This window comes from Eurosta solidaginis, unplaced genomic scaffold, assembly GCF_040869045.1.
Source record: "Eurosta solidaginis isolate ZX-2024a unplaced genomic scaffold, ASM4086904v1 ctg00001065.1, whole genome shotgun sequence".
NCBI classification, from domain to species: Eukaryota; Metazoa; Arthropoda; class Insecta; order Diptera; family Tephritidae; genus Eurosta; species Eurosta solidaginis.
This window is the reverse complement of record NW_027136910.1, coordinates 711319-724618: the sequence shown is the minus strand read 5'-3', so window position 1 is coordinate 724618 and position 13300 is coordinate 711319.

Here is a 13300-nt window from a genome sequence, read left to right as displayed (position 1 = left end):
GACGACTGCAATCGTTTATAAACAAGTACCTGCAAATAGTCTGCCGTATCTTTTGGCCAAGAACAATCAGTAACGCCGATACTGTCACTCACAAACAACCCCTCAATCAACACTGAAAGTAAAAAACGTAAGTGGGGTTGGATCGGTCACACTCTCAGCAGAGAAGATGACAACGTTGCCAAAATGGCCTTCCAATGGAACCCACAAGTAAGCCGGCGCAGGGGACGTCCTCGACGAACTTGAGTGCGTACGATTTTCAATGAGAGCTCTTCCACCGCCACCTGGAATGAAATAAGACGTTAAGCGACTGATAGAAATCGTTTGAGAGCGTTTGTCTCCGCCCTATGCTCCGGCTAGGAGCGATAAGTTGTGCTACTGGATGGCTATGGTATTAGTTTTAACTTTTGCGATTGTCAACTAGATGTTCAATTTTATCAAGGAATATAATAATAATAATGCGTTTAGTGCTTGTGTTAATCTTGGAACATAGTTTGCGAATGGTCTGATTGCCTTAATTCTAGCCGACCACCTAGTGTCTGAAAGACTGTGAAGAGAGCTCGGTACACTTTTTTTTTTTTTTTTTGAGGATGTCGTTGTGGACTACTGCTGAAAATAGTAAAACATTTTTGTACAACTCCGACGAAAGTAATTGCAGTCGTACAACACTCTGCAGCATCAATACCACATAAATTGAAACTGTGGGTTGCACAAGGCGAATAATCAGCATTCGAGCTTTTGTTGAGAATATGACGTTCTGCTCCGTTGTAAGCTCATTTCATGTTGGCGCCGTTATCATACCCTTGTGCACAACGATCTTTTAATGGGATTTCATGTTTACCTAGAGTATAGCAAATTAAATCTGCGATTTCCTGACCAGTTTGTTGGTTACAATCCACGAAAGCCAAAAACCGTTCTTGAATTGTAAAATTTGTTGCTTTCGAAATGAAATGGAGGTAGCGCAAAATGAACGTAGTCTGTTCAACGTGACTAGCATCAGGCGTAGCATCAACGATAATAGCAAAATACTTGGCTTCCTTGCGTTGATCTCATATATCATTAGCTAAATGTGAAAATGTGCTAAGTCACTTTTTTTGAAAAATTGTATTTTAATGCAGTTTTCAAACTGAATTCAAAATACATCGATCACAAGACAAAAATTTTTTTATTTTTAATTTTTACGTGCTGTTTGCAATGATGTGTAAATGTGCTAAGTCGTCAACTGTTCAAAAAAAAAATATGCTAAGTCAACCTGTCAGTAACATCAATCTGAATTACTAGTCATTTCTTTGTGGGCGCATTTTATTTATTTATTTAATTCATTCAGTCTAAAAGTACATGCTTTGTTGTTCTTGCTGTATTAACGATAAAGACACTCCCCGAAGGCTTTGGGCCGATGTTGATGGTCCTTTGCCGCATATAGATCCGGTACGTTCCGGTAACAAACCATTATTAAGGTACTAGTCCGACCATCTCGTGAACGATTTATATGACATTAAACCTTCTAGGCTATCCCGTCCTCCCCACCCCCTAGTTCCATGAGGAACTTGGGGTCGCCAGAGCCTCGTCTGTCAATGAAACAGAATTCGCCACGGGTAGGCGAGGTTGGCAATTGGGTTGGAGAAGCTATATATTGCGCTGGGAACCCCTTGAGAGGGTTGCCTACACAGCCCCTTGAAATTGGATTTACCCAATTGAGACATGCCTTTGGTGTTTGATAAATGCTTTGCACTGACCATAATCTACTTCAATTCTTACATGTCGATAACTACATGCTTTGTAACAGACTAGTTAAAAATAGAAAACAATTCAAGCTTAAACTTATATAAGCTGTTATTAAAATTAAGAACAGTACTGAATCGATTTGCTAGATGTATAGTCCTAGTTATAGGTTCATTCATAGCATAATTTGTTTTATTAGTTATTTAGATAAATAATATATTATGCCGAAGATCATATGGAATGAGAAAATTAGATAAATCAGAGCAATTCATGCTAACGTTTATTACATTATAGGATGGGAGGCCGTCTGGCCAGTGAACCATACGTAACTGTAAAAAATTGTTGAACTCTCTCAATTTTATAGGAGTTATATTCATAGGAAGGATTCCATATTATTGAGCAATATTCAAGAAGACTTCTGACCAAGGATATATGAAGTACCTTCTGGTCTAGTCACTGGTGTTACGTCTATTGAACCCAAACATTGCAACAAAAGAGAGTTTGGAGTTAAAAATTAGACTCAAGTCTTTACTCTCTTGACAACGATTAAGAGATTTAGTATTTAGTTTGTAGGTAAAGTATGTGGCAGTTGTTTTTTGGGAATAAGACACAACACAGCATTTGTTTGAATTTAAATATAAATTATTGTCTGCGCACCATCCGGCAAAAGAGTCCAGATCAGAACCGTTAGAAATAGTTTGACAAATTATTATTATTATCTATATATGTATATAAAAAGAAGTGTACATTTTGATTGTCACTCCATAAGTCGAGAACGGATAGAAAGATTGCCATGAAATTTTTAGGAAAGATACAGGAAGGAGAGATGATGGTTAGTTGATTTTGAAATCCCAAATCGGTTTAGCCATTCTTGAGTTATGATTTTTTTTTAGAAAAAATGCAATCTAATATATAAAATTCTTCTGTCACGGTGTTAGAGGCTTAACTCCTCCGAAACGGCCGAACCGATTCTCATGAAATTTTGTGAGCATATTGGGTAGGTCTGAGAATCGGCCAACGTCTACCTCATTTTTCGCTACGTGCCTAGGGTCTTGAGATCAAACCGTGGACCCGGGTACCCCTAGAATGTGTTTATACAATATGGATAGCAAATGAAAGCTGTTGATGAGTGCTATAGTACAGGATAATTTTCGTACTCCTGGGTGATTAGGGTCTCGAGATATAGGCCAAAACGGGGACCCGGGTACCCCTAGAATGTGTTTATACAATATGGATATCAATTGAAAGCTGTTGGTGAGTGCTATAGTACATGATAATTTTCATACAACTGGGCGGCTAGGGTTTCGAGATATAGCCCAAAACGTGGACCCGGGTACCCCTAGAATGTGTTTATACAATATGGATATAAAATGAAAGCTGTTGATGAGTGCTATAGTACAGGATAGTTTTCATACAACTGGGAGGCTAGGGTCTCGAGATAGAGCCCAAAACGTGGACCCGGGTACCCCTAGAATGTGTTTATACAATATGGATATCAAATGAAAGCTGTTGATGAGTGCTATAGTACAGGATAATTTTCGTACTCCTGGGTGATTAGGGTCTCGAGATATAGGCCAAAACGGGGACCCGGGTACCCCTAGAATGTGTTTATACAATATGGATAGCAAATGAAAGCTGTTGATGAGTGCTATAGTACAGGATAATTTTCGTACTCCTGGGTGATTAGGGTCTCGAGATATAGGCCAAAACGGGGACCCGGGTACCCCTAGAATGTGTTTATACAATATGGATAGCAAATGAAAGCTGTTGATGAGTGCTATAGTACAGGATAATTTTCGTACTCCTGGGTGATTAGGGTCTCGAGATATAGGCCAAAACATGGACCCGGATACCCCTAGAATGTGTGTGTATTATGGATATCAAATGAAAGCTGTTGCAGAGAGCTTTAAAGTAATTTTCATTGTGATATTCGATTTAGTCGCATCAACCTGGCATAACTGATAAATATGCATGGGAAGCCAAAATAAAGACATGAACTAATAATATCCACATACCTATTTACACGTCCTATTCGATTTGACTGAAATTTGGTATATAAATTTGCTTAGGCCCCGGCTTGCATCATGTTCCTCTTGTCCTGCAACTGGAGTTTTACGAATTTAGAAATGTCGACTTAGATTTGCTACCGGATAATTACTGTTTCAAAAATTGCAACTTTAATGCCATTAGCGATAGAATCAATTTGCATGATAGGGATACTATATTTTCTGGGAAAAGTGTAAATGAATGCTTTGATCTTTTCAAAGTTAAAGTCAATGAAATTTGATCCACTTTAATTTCTCGAGTGAAAAGGAAATGTTACAAAATACCTTGGTATACAAGAAAGTTGAAAAGCCTTAAAAATTTAAGGAATACATTTTTTAAAAGGTATAAATTATCTAAAATGCGTCTTCATAAGGATAAATATTTATTATACTCAAGTAAGTTCAAATCTTTGAGTAAGAAACTTCATAAAGAGTATGTTGCTAAATTTGAAAGGGATATTAAGTTAAACCCTAAATCTTTTTGGCGTTACGTTAAGGCTAAAAAGTCGTGTGCAAGTATCCCATCTCAAGTTTCTTATAATGGAAACTCTGCGTTTTCCCTCGGCGAAGCTGTCAACCTCTTTGCTTATTTTTTCGGGGCGAATTTTGAGACTGGGACGTTTCTCACCGAGGAACTAGATACGGAAAATGACAACCCTATTAATTTTGGTCAATTGTCCCTGACTCTTGAAGATGTCATTTGTGGCATCTCGGTGATCAAGTCGTCAGTGCAAATGGATGTAGATGGTTTCTGTTCTTTTTTGTTTAAAAATATTGCAGCAGTTGCGTATCCAATCTTATTAATTTTTAATAAATCTCTCAGGAATGGAGACTTCATAAACGCTTGGAAGGTAACGTCTATTACCCCGATATTCAAGAGTGGTAATAAAAGCAATGTTGCCAACTACCGTCATATTTTTAAACTTTCCACTGTCTCGAAATTGTTTGAAATTGTAGTTAAGGATAAAATATTATTCGCAGTAAAGACCTTGATTTCACCTAATCAGCATGGATTCATGCCTGGCAGATCAACTGTAACTAATCTAGCAGTATTTTCTGAATACTGTGTTCCTTCATTTAAAGGAGGGCACAAGTTGATACTATCTATATCGATTTTTCGAAGGCTTTTGAAAAAGTCAACCATTCATTACTAATATCTAAACTTGCTGGCTTGGGCTTCCATTCTAGTATGCTATCTTGGGTGAGATCTTACTTGGCAGATCGTAGCTGTGTTGTTGTGGTAGATGGTATTTGTTCGCGGTCGGTTACTGCCACTTCTGGTGTACCCCAAGGGCGTGTGTTGGGTCCCTTATTATTTGTTATCTTTATTAATGACATACGTCATTGTTTCAGTTATGCTGTATTCCTTTCGTTTGCTGATGACTTGAAAATTTTTGCATCAATCACGACTCAATCTGAGTCCACTACGCTCCAAGCTGATCTTGATAACGTAATGGACTGGTGTAGACGGAATCGTCTGCTTTTAAATATAAGTAAATGTTTTAGTATTACCTTTGCTAAAACTCGAAATGTTCTTCCTGTTTCTTATCATATTGGGGACTCTACGCTGAGGGTTGTTGATGAAATATCAGATCTTGGTGTAGGCTTTGATGCGAAGTTTCTATTTCACAGTCAGATTAATTATGTCATTGCGAAGTCTTATTCCACACTCGCGTTCATTCGCCGTTTCAGTATGGATTTTAGTGATCCTTATACTTTAAAACTTTTATTTACAACCCTAGTGCGGTCTAAACTAGAATATGCTGTTTTCATTTGGAGGCCGTACCATGCCTGCCATATAGATCGACTTGAGCGTATTCAAAAAATATTTTTGCGATTTGCCCTCCGGTCTTTGCGTTTTCACGACCCTGTTCCAACATACAGTTCTAGGTGTCTTTTAATTAACCTTGAATCTTTAGTGAGTAGAAGATCAATGCTTTTATTGACATTTTTATATGATATCATCAATGGGACGGTTGACTCGCCTTATCTTTTAGAACGTATACGGTTCAATGTACCATCGCGAACCCTTCGATGTCACGATTTTTTCTGGTTAGATAGATTTAGAACGACTTATGCTTCCAATTCTCCAATTGCTAGGGCAATGAGGGAGTTTAATTTGCTGTATTCTATAGATATTTATTTTGTATTAAATAAATTTAGGTTTAAACTGCTATTGAATGAAATAATTTGAATATTATATATTTATTAGTTAAGATATATTAGTAAATTGTCTGTAAGGAGGTTCTGATTGTCCTAGACTATAATATGAATAAATAAATAAATTATGAAATAAATAAATAAATTATATTAGTATTTACGATGCTTTTTTCCGGGAAGTATACCAGAGACTGACTGGGACTGGGATTAGGACTAGGACTGGGACTGAGACTGAGACTGAGACTCGGAGTGGGACTGGGACTGAGGCTCGGAATGGGGATGGAACAAAATATATACCACCTTCTGGGACTGGCAATAAGAGATGAAAAAGAAGGAGAAAAGAAAAGAGAGAAAGAGGCTGATAAAGAGATAGAATGAGGCGAAGATGGAGATGAAGCGAAAAAGACGGAGGGAGGAGTGAATAAAAAGATTAGGAAAAAGTGTAGAGGGGTAGGGCAGAGTTAGGCGGAAAAAGCTTATTAAAGAGTATGCAGATAGGCCAAATTTAGAGCAGAACAACGTCTGCCGGGTCTGCTAGTTATTATATATTTAGGAAACATTAGGACAATAAGACCTGACTGCAGTCTTTTTTAGTACAACTTTTATCACATAACTCTTACTCAATAATATTTATGTTAACAAAATCAATTTAATTTAAATTTAAAAATTATAATTTGTCTCGTTATTGGCCGTTAGTGTTTAGAAAAACTGAAATTTTTGGTTGAGCTCAAGGCCGGGTTTTGTTATATAAAACACTTGGATGTGTATTTTATTTTGTTTTTATTTTTCAATATTTCGACTTCAGTCTGAAGTCATCCTCAGGAATCTTAAGCTACGCTTTGAAGACTTTGGAGATTTTGAAGTCTTCAAAGCGTAGCTTAAGATTCCTGAGGATGACTTCAGACTGAAGTCGAAGAATTGAAAAATAAAAACAAAATAAAATACACATCCAAGTGTTTTATTTAACAAAACCCGGCCTTGAGCTCAACCAAAAATTTCAGTTTTTATTTAAAAATTATATCAAAACTAAACATCCAGTTAGGAGTGTATAATATTATACTATTCATGGAAATCATTATACATAAAACATATACAGAAAAGTAAATTAATAAAAGATAATACAATCTAAGATAAGTAAGTAATTAATAGTTTTATAGGTGGCCAATTTAAGCAAATTATGTTGAAAAATATTGATAAATAATTTGTCTATAGTTCCTTTGGTTTATACGGTTCTTTGTGGCAGCCGGTATGGAATTCCAAGTGCGTATAGTATTTACAAAAAAGAGTCTTGTTGAAGCCACAAAGTCGAAATTCGGCACGATTAAATCATTCAAACGACTAGACCTAGGAAAAACAAGCTTTTCATATAGATAAGGGGGCGTTTTTGTGGCAATCAGCTGAACAAGAAAAATACAACTTCCCATTTTCAAATAAGCATGGATTTCACAACCAAGAAGCTTAGTTCTCCAAGCAGAAATATGGTCATACTTACATAGGCCATACACATATCACGTTATGTGGTTGAACGCAACATCAATTGTATGAGCGGAACAGGAATCTATTTTATTGCATACCAACTCTGAATAGGTTATTATCGGCAACAATAGTTGAGCTGCAAGTTTTTTACGTATGGCAACTGGCGTAAATATTGACGACTGTCTTAGATTTCAGAGTGTGCAGTATACCCCCCCTACCATGAAATTAACATGATCAACGCAAGTAAGACTGGAGTTAACAACAAATCCCAGGTTTTTAACCTTGTTAACAATATTAGTCACGTTGTTATCAATATGTATGATAGGTAGATTACCAATATTACCAATAACGATATACCTGCGTTGAGGCAGAGACCATCTGTGCTTGGCTCTAAATAGTATTTTTTGTGCAATATACAGTTTTAGTGTTTTATTTCAATCATTAAATGTGAGGAGTGATGAGAAAACATATTGAGTAAAAAGTGTTAGGTCTGGAGAAAAAATTCGTTATGAGTGCGGAAATTGTGCTAAGTCATAAAATAGCTGCTGGGTTGGCAGACATGACTTTTATTTAACTTTTTTAAAGCTTCTACACTCAAAAGCATTGCAATTAAGGTATTTTCATTCACAGTTTTGGAAAAAAGAAGGTTATTTCAAAAGTTATTAAGTTTTTTTCGTCTCCTGTAAAATTCGTAAAAGTTGCTTAGCACATTTTCACATTAAGCTAACGATATGTAGTTTCCCTCACGTGTTCTATATAAAATTTCTTTCCACTTTTGAGTTTCAGTGATTAGCTGTTCATTAATAAGTATATCAATTGTAGCCTCTTTTTATACTCAGTTGAGCAGAGCTCACAGAGTATATTAAGTTTGATTGGATAACGGTTGGTTGTACATATATAAAGGAATCGAGATAGATATAGACTTCCATATATCAAAATAATCAGGATCGAAAAAAAATTTGATTGAGCCATGTCCGTCCGTCCGTCCGTCCGTCCGTCCGTTAACACGATAACTTGAGTAAATTTTGAGGTATCTTGATGAAATTTGGTATGTAGGTTCCTGAGCACTCATCTCAGATCGCTATTTAAAATGAACGATATCGGACTATAACCACGCCCACTTTTTCGATATCGAAAATTTCGAAAAACCGAAAAAGTGCGATAACTCATTACAAAAGACAGATAAAGCGACGAAACTTGGCAGATGGGTTGATGTTATGACGCGGAATAGAAAATTAGTAAGATTTTGGACAATGGGAGTGGCACCGCCCACTTTTACAAGAAGGTAATTTAAAAGTTTTGCAAGCTGTAATTTGGCAGTTGTTGAAGATATCATGATGAAATTTGGCAGGAACGTTACTACTATTACTCTATATGCGCTAAATAAAAATTAGCAAAATTGGATGAAGAACACGCCCACTTTTTAAAAAAAAAATTTTTTAAATTCAAATTTTAACATAAAATTTAATATCTTTACTGTATATAAGTAAATTAAGTCAAAATTCAACTCCAGTAATGATATGATGCAACAAAATACAAAAATAAAAGAAAATTTCAAAATGGGCGTGGCTCCGCCCATTTTCATTTAGTTTGTCTAGAATACTTTTATTGCCATAAGTCGAACAAAAATTTACCAATCCTTCTCAAATTTGGTAGGAGCATAGATTCTATGACGGTAACTGTTCTCTGTGAAAATGGGCGAAATCGGTGGAAGCCACGCCCAGTTTTTATACACAGTCCACCGTCTGTCCTTCCGCTCGGCCATTAACACAATAACTTGAGCAAAATCCGATATATCTTTACTAAACTTAGCCCACGTACTTACCTGAGCTCACTTTTTCTAGGTATAAAAAATGGGCGAAATCTGACCATAACCACGCCCACTTTATCGATATCGAAAATTACGAAAAATGAAAAAAATGCCATAATTTTATACCAAATACGAAAAAAGTGATGAAACATAAATAAATATAACTTTGGAAAAAACTTTGTAAAATGGGTGTGACACCTACCATATTAAGTAGAAGAAAATGAAAAAGTTCTACAAGGCGAAATCAACAGCCCTTGGAATCTTGGCAGGAATACTGTTAGTGGTATTGCATATATAAATAAATTAGCAGTACCCGACAGATGATTTTCTGGATCACCTGGTCCACATTTTGGTCGATATCGCGAGAACGCCTTCACATATACATCTAAGGGCCACTCGCTTTTAAAACCCTCATTAATACCTTTAATTTGATATCCATATCGTACAAAAACATACCAGAGTCACCCCTGTCCCACCCTAATGGCGATATCTCGAAAAGGCGTCCACCTATAGACCTAGTGCCCCATCCCTCTTAAAATGCTCAGTAACACCTTTCGTTTGATACCCATATCGTACAAACATTCTAGAGTCACCTCTGGCCCACCCTAATGGCGATATCTCGAAAAGGCGTCCACCTATAGACCTAGTGTCCACTCCCTCTTAAAATGCTCAGTAACACCTTTCGTTTGATACCCATATCGTACAAACATTCTATAGTCACCCCTGGCCCACCCTAATGGCGATATCTCGAAAAGGCGTCCACCTATAGACCTAATGCCCACTCCCTCTTAAAATGCTCAGTAACAGCTTTCGTTTGATACCCATATAGTACAAACGTTCTAGAGTCACACCTGGCCCACCCTAATGGCGATATTTCGAAAAGGCGTCCACCTATGGAACTAAGGATTACTCCCTTTTAAAATACTCATTACCACCTATCATTTGATACCCATATCGTACAAACACATTCTAGAGTCACCCTGGCCCACCCTAATGGCGATATCTCGAAAAGGCGTCCACCTATAGACCTAATGTCCACTCCCTCTTAAAATGCTCAGTAACACCTTTCGTTTGATACCCATATCGTACAAACATTCTAGAGTCACCCCTGGCCCACCCTAATGGCGATATCTCGAAAAGGCGTCCACCTATAGACCTAATGTCCACTCCCTCTTAAAATGCTCAGTAACACCTTTCGTTTGATACCCATATCGTACAAACATTCTAGAGTCACCCCTGTCCCACCCTAATGGCGATATCTCGAAAAGGCGTCCACCTATAGACCTAATGCCCACTCCCTCTTAAAATGCTCAGTAACACCTTTCGTTTGATACCCATATCGTACAAACATTCTAGAGTCACACCTGGCCCACCCTAATGGCGATATCTCGAAAAGGCGTCCACATATAGAACTAAGGATTACTCCCTTTTAAAATACTCATTACCACCTTTCATTTGATATCCATATCGTACAAACACATTCTAGAGTCACCCTGGCCCACCCTAATGGCGATATCTCGAAAAGGCGTCCACCTATAGACCTAATGCCCACTCCCTCTTAAAATGCTCAGTAACACCTTTCGTTTGATACCCATATCGTACAAACATTCTAGAGTCACCCTTGGTCCACCTTTATGGCGATATCTCGAAAAGGCGTCCACCTATAGAACTAAGGATTACTCCCTTTTAAAATACTCCTTACCACCTTTCATTTGATACCCATATCGTACAAACACATTCTAGAGTCACCCCTGGCCCACCCTAATGGCGATATCTCGAAAAGGCGTCCACCTATAGACCTAATGCCCACTCCCTCTTAAAATGCTCAGTAACACCTTTCGTTTGATACCCATATCGTACAAACATTCTAGAGTCACCCCTGGCCCACCCTAATGGCGTTATCTCGAAAGGGCGTCCACCTATAGACCTAATGCCCACTCCCTCTTAAAATGCTCAGTAACACCTTTCGTTTGATGCACATATCGTACAAACACATTCTAGAGTCACCCCTGGCCCACCCTAATGACGATATCTCGAAAAGGCGTCCACCTATAGACCTCATGCCTACTCCCTCTTAAAATGCTCAGTAACACCTTTCGTTTGATACCCATACCGTACAAACATTCTAGAGTCACCCCTGGCCCACCCTAATGGCGATATCTCGAAAACGAGTCCACCTATAGACCTAATGCCCACTCCCTCTTAAAATGCTCAGTAACACCTTTCATTTGATTCCCATATCGTACAAACACATTCTAGAGACACCCCTGGTCCACCTTTATGGCGATATCTCGAAACGGCGTCCACCTATGGAACTAAGGATCACTCCTTTTCAAAATACTCATTAACAGCTTTCATTTGATACCCATATCGTACAAACACATTATAGAATCACCCCTGGTCCACCTTAATGGGGACATCTCGAAAAGGCGTCCACCGATAGACCTAAGGCCCACTCCCTCTTAAAATGCTCAGTAACACCTTTCATTTGATTCCCATATCGTACAAACAAATTCTAGAGTCAGCCCTGGTCTACCTTTATGGCGATATCCCTAAATGGCGTTCATCCATAGAACTATGGCCTACTCTCTCTTAAAATACTCTTTAATACCTTTCATTTGATACACATGTTATACAACCACATTCCAGGGTTACCCCAGATTGATTTTCCTTTTCTTGTCTCCATAGCTCTCAACTGAGTATGTTATGTTCGGTTACACCCGAACTTAGCCTTCCTTACTTGTTGAATTAGATTTTGTAAAGATCGCCATTGAATATAACATTTAATGTGATCTTGAGTATTTTCGTGTGCTGGCAGTTTATCGTATAGCTTCTTCCCACCTGCAATTTCGAATATCTGCCAGGACAACAAATTTTAGGTCGATTTAAAGTATTAGTGCTTAACAGACGATATGGTAGGCAATAAAAAGCATTGCTATTATTCCGCATCAACCAGTCACGCTCCACTTTCTCTCCATTTGGCAAGATTCTGTTTAACAACGAGGTAGGAAATGCCTCGTCCTGACGATCACGTGGAAAATACAGGACACTTTTTCGTCGATGAAATATTTCGTTCACTTCTTCAGATCGCAAAAACTCATTATTCACGGTACCGATGTCGAAGTCGTTTAAATAATCTGCACTTTGATACAGAGTTGGTGGTATTGTTGGAATACTTTTTCAAGATGAACCTTCATTAGTGTTGTGGGTTTTAGACCACTTAAAATGAGAACACCACTATTTATTTTTGATTTGAAATTTTATTATAAAATATTTTTATAGTTTAACTCCCGAAAGTATGCTTATGTAAGTGTCCGCACGAAACTTTACGATTTCGGATTCATGTAAACATATATTTTTGTTTGATGTTTTTATTGTCTCCTCACTGTTCGAAGGCCCAGGCAAAAAATCATTAACAATAGTCGAACGGGATGCAGAACCTGAATGGTTTTGTGCCAGCTGCCAAATGAAATATTTATTCTTAAATTTTAAGGAAAAGAACTTTTCTAATTATTTTTCACACTTCACTATAATATTAAAACGAAATGCTTTTGAAATTCGGCTTAAAAATTGCACATGGAAGAACTAAAGACTCCGGAATTAAAAAAAAAATGTCTTAGTACCTCTAAATCGCGGCCCCTCAGAAACGACAGGCCCGGGGGCTTAAAGGCTTGCCAGTTTTCTATATATCCTAATATGGCCGAAAGAGATATCCAATATTTCGAATAGACATCCTTCATATACGTATACAATATTTGGCATAGTGAACCTAGGTATAAAGAAAACGGGTTGGGGGTGGGTTGGTTAGTCGGGCAGCATTGGGAGATACCGGACCCAAATAGCGCTCTAGGCGCCATTTTGATATACTTTCAGTGTTTGGTGAGGGTGGGGTGGGAATTATAGAAGGTAGGGTAGAGATAAAAGGAGAGCTGTAGAAGGATGGATATGGAACTTAAGAGCAGCATAAGATAGTGTTAGGGGCCGAAGTGAGGAAAAAAGGGTTTTTAAAAATGTTAAAGCAACACACACAACAGTTGTGACAGATCAAAATCCGCAGTCTGCTTGTTTCTCGTTTATTGTGAAATTTTGT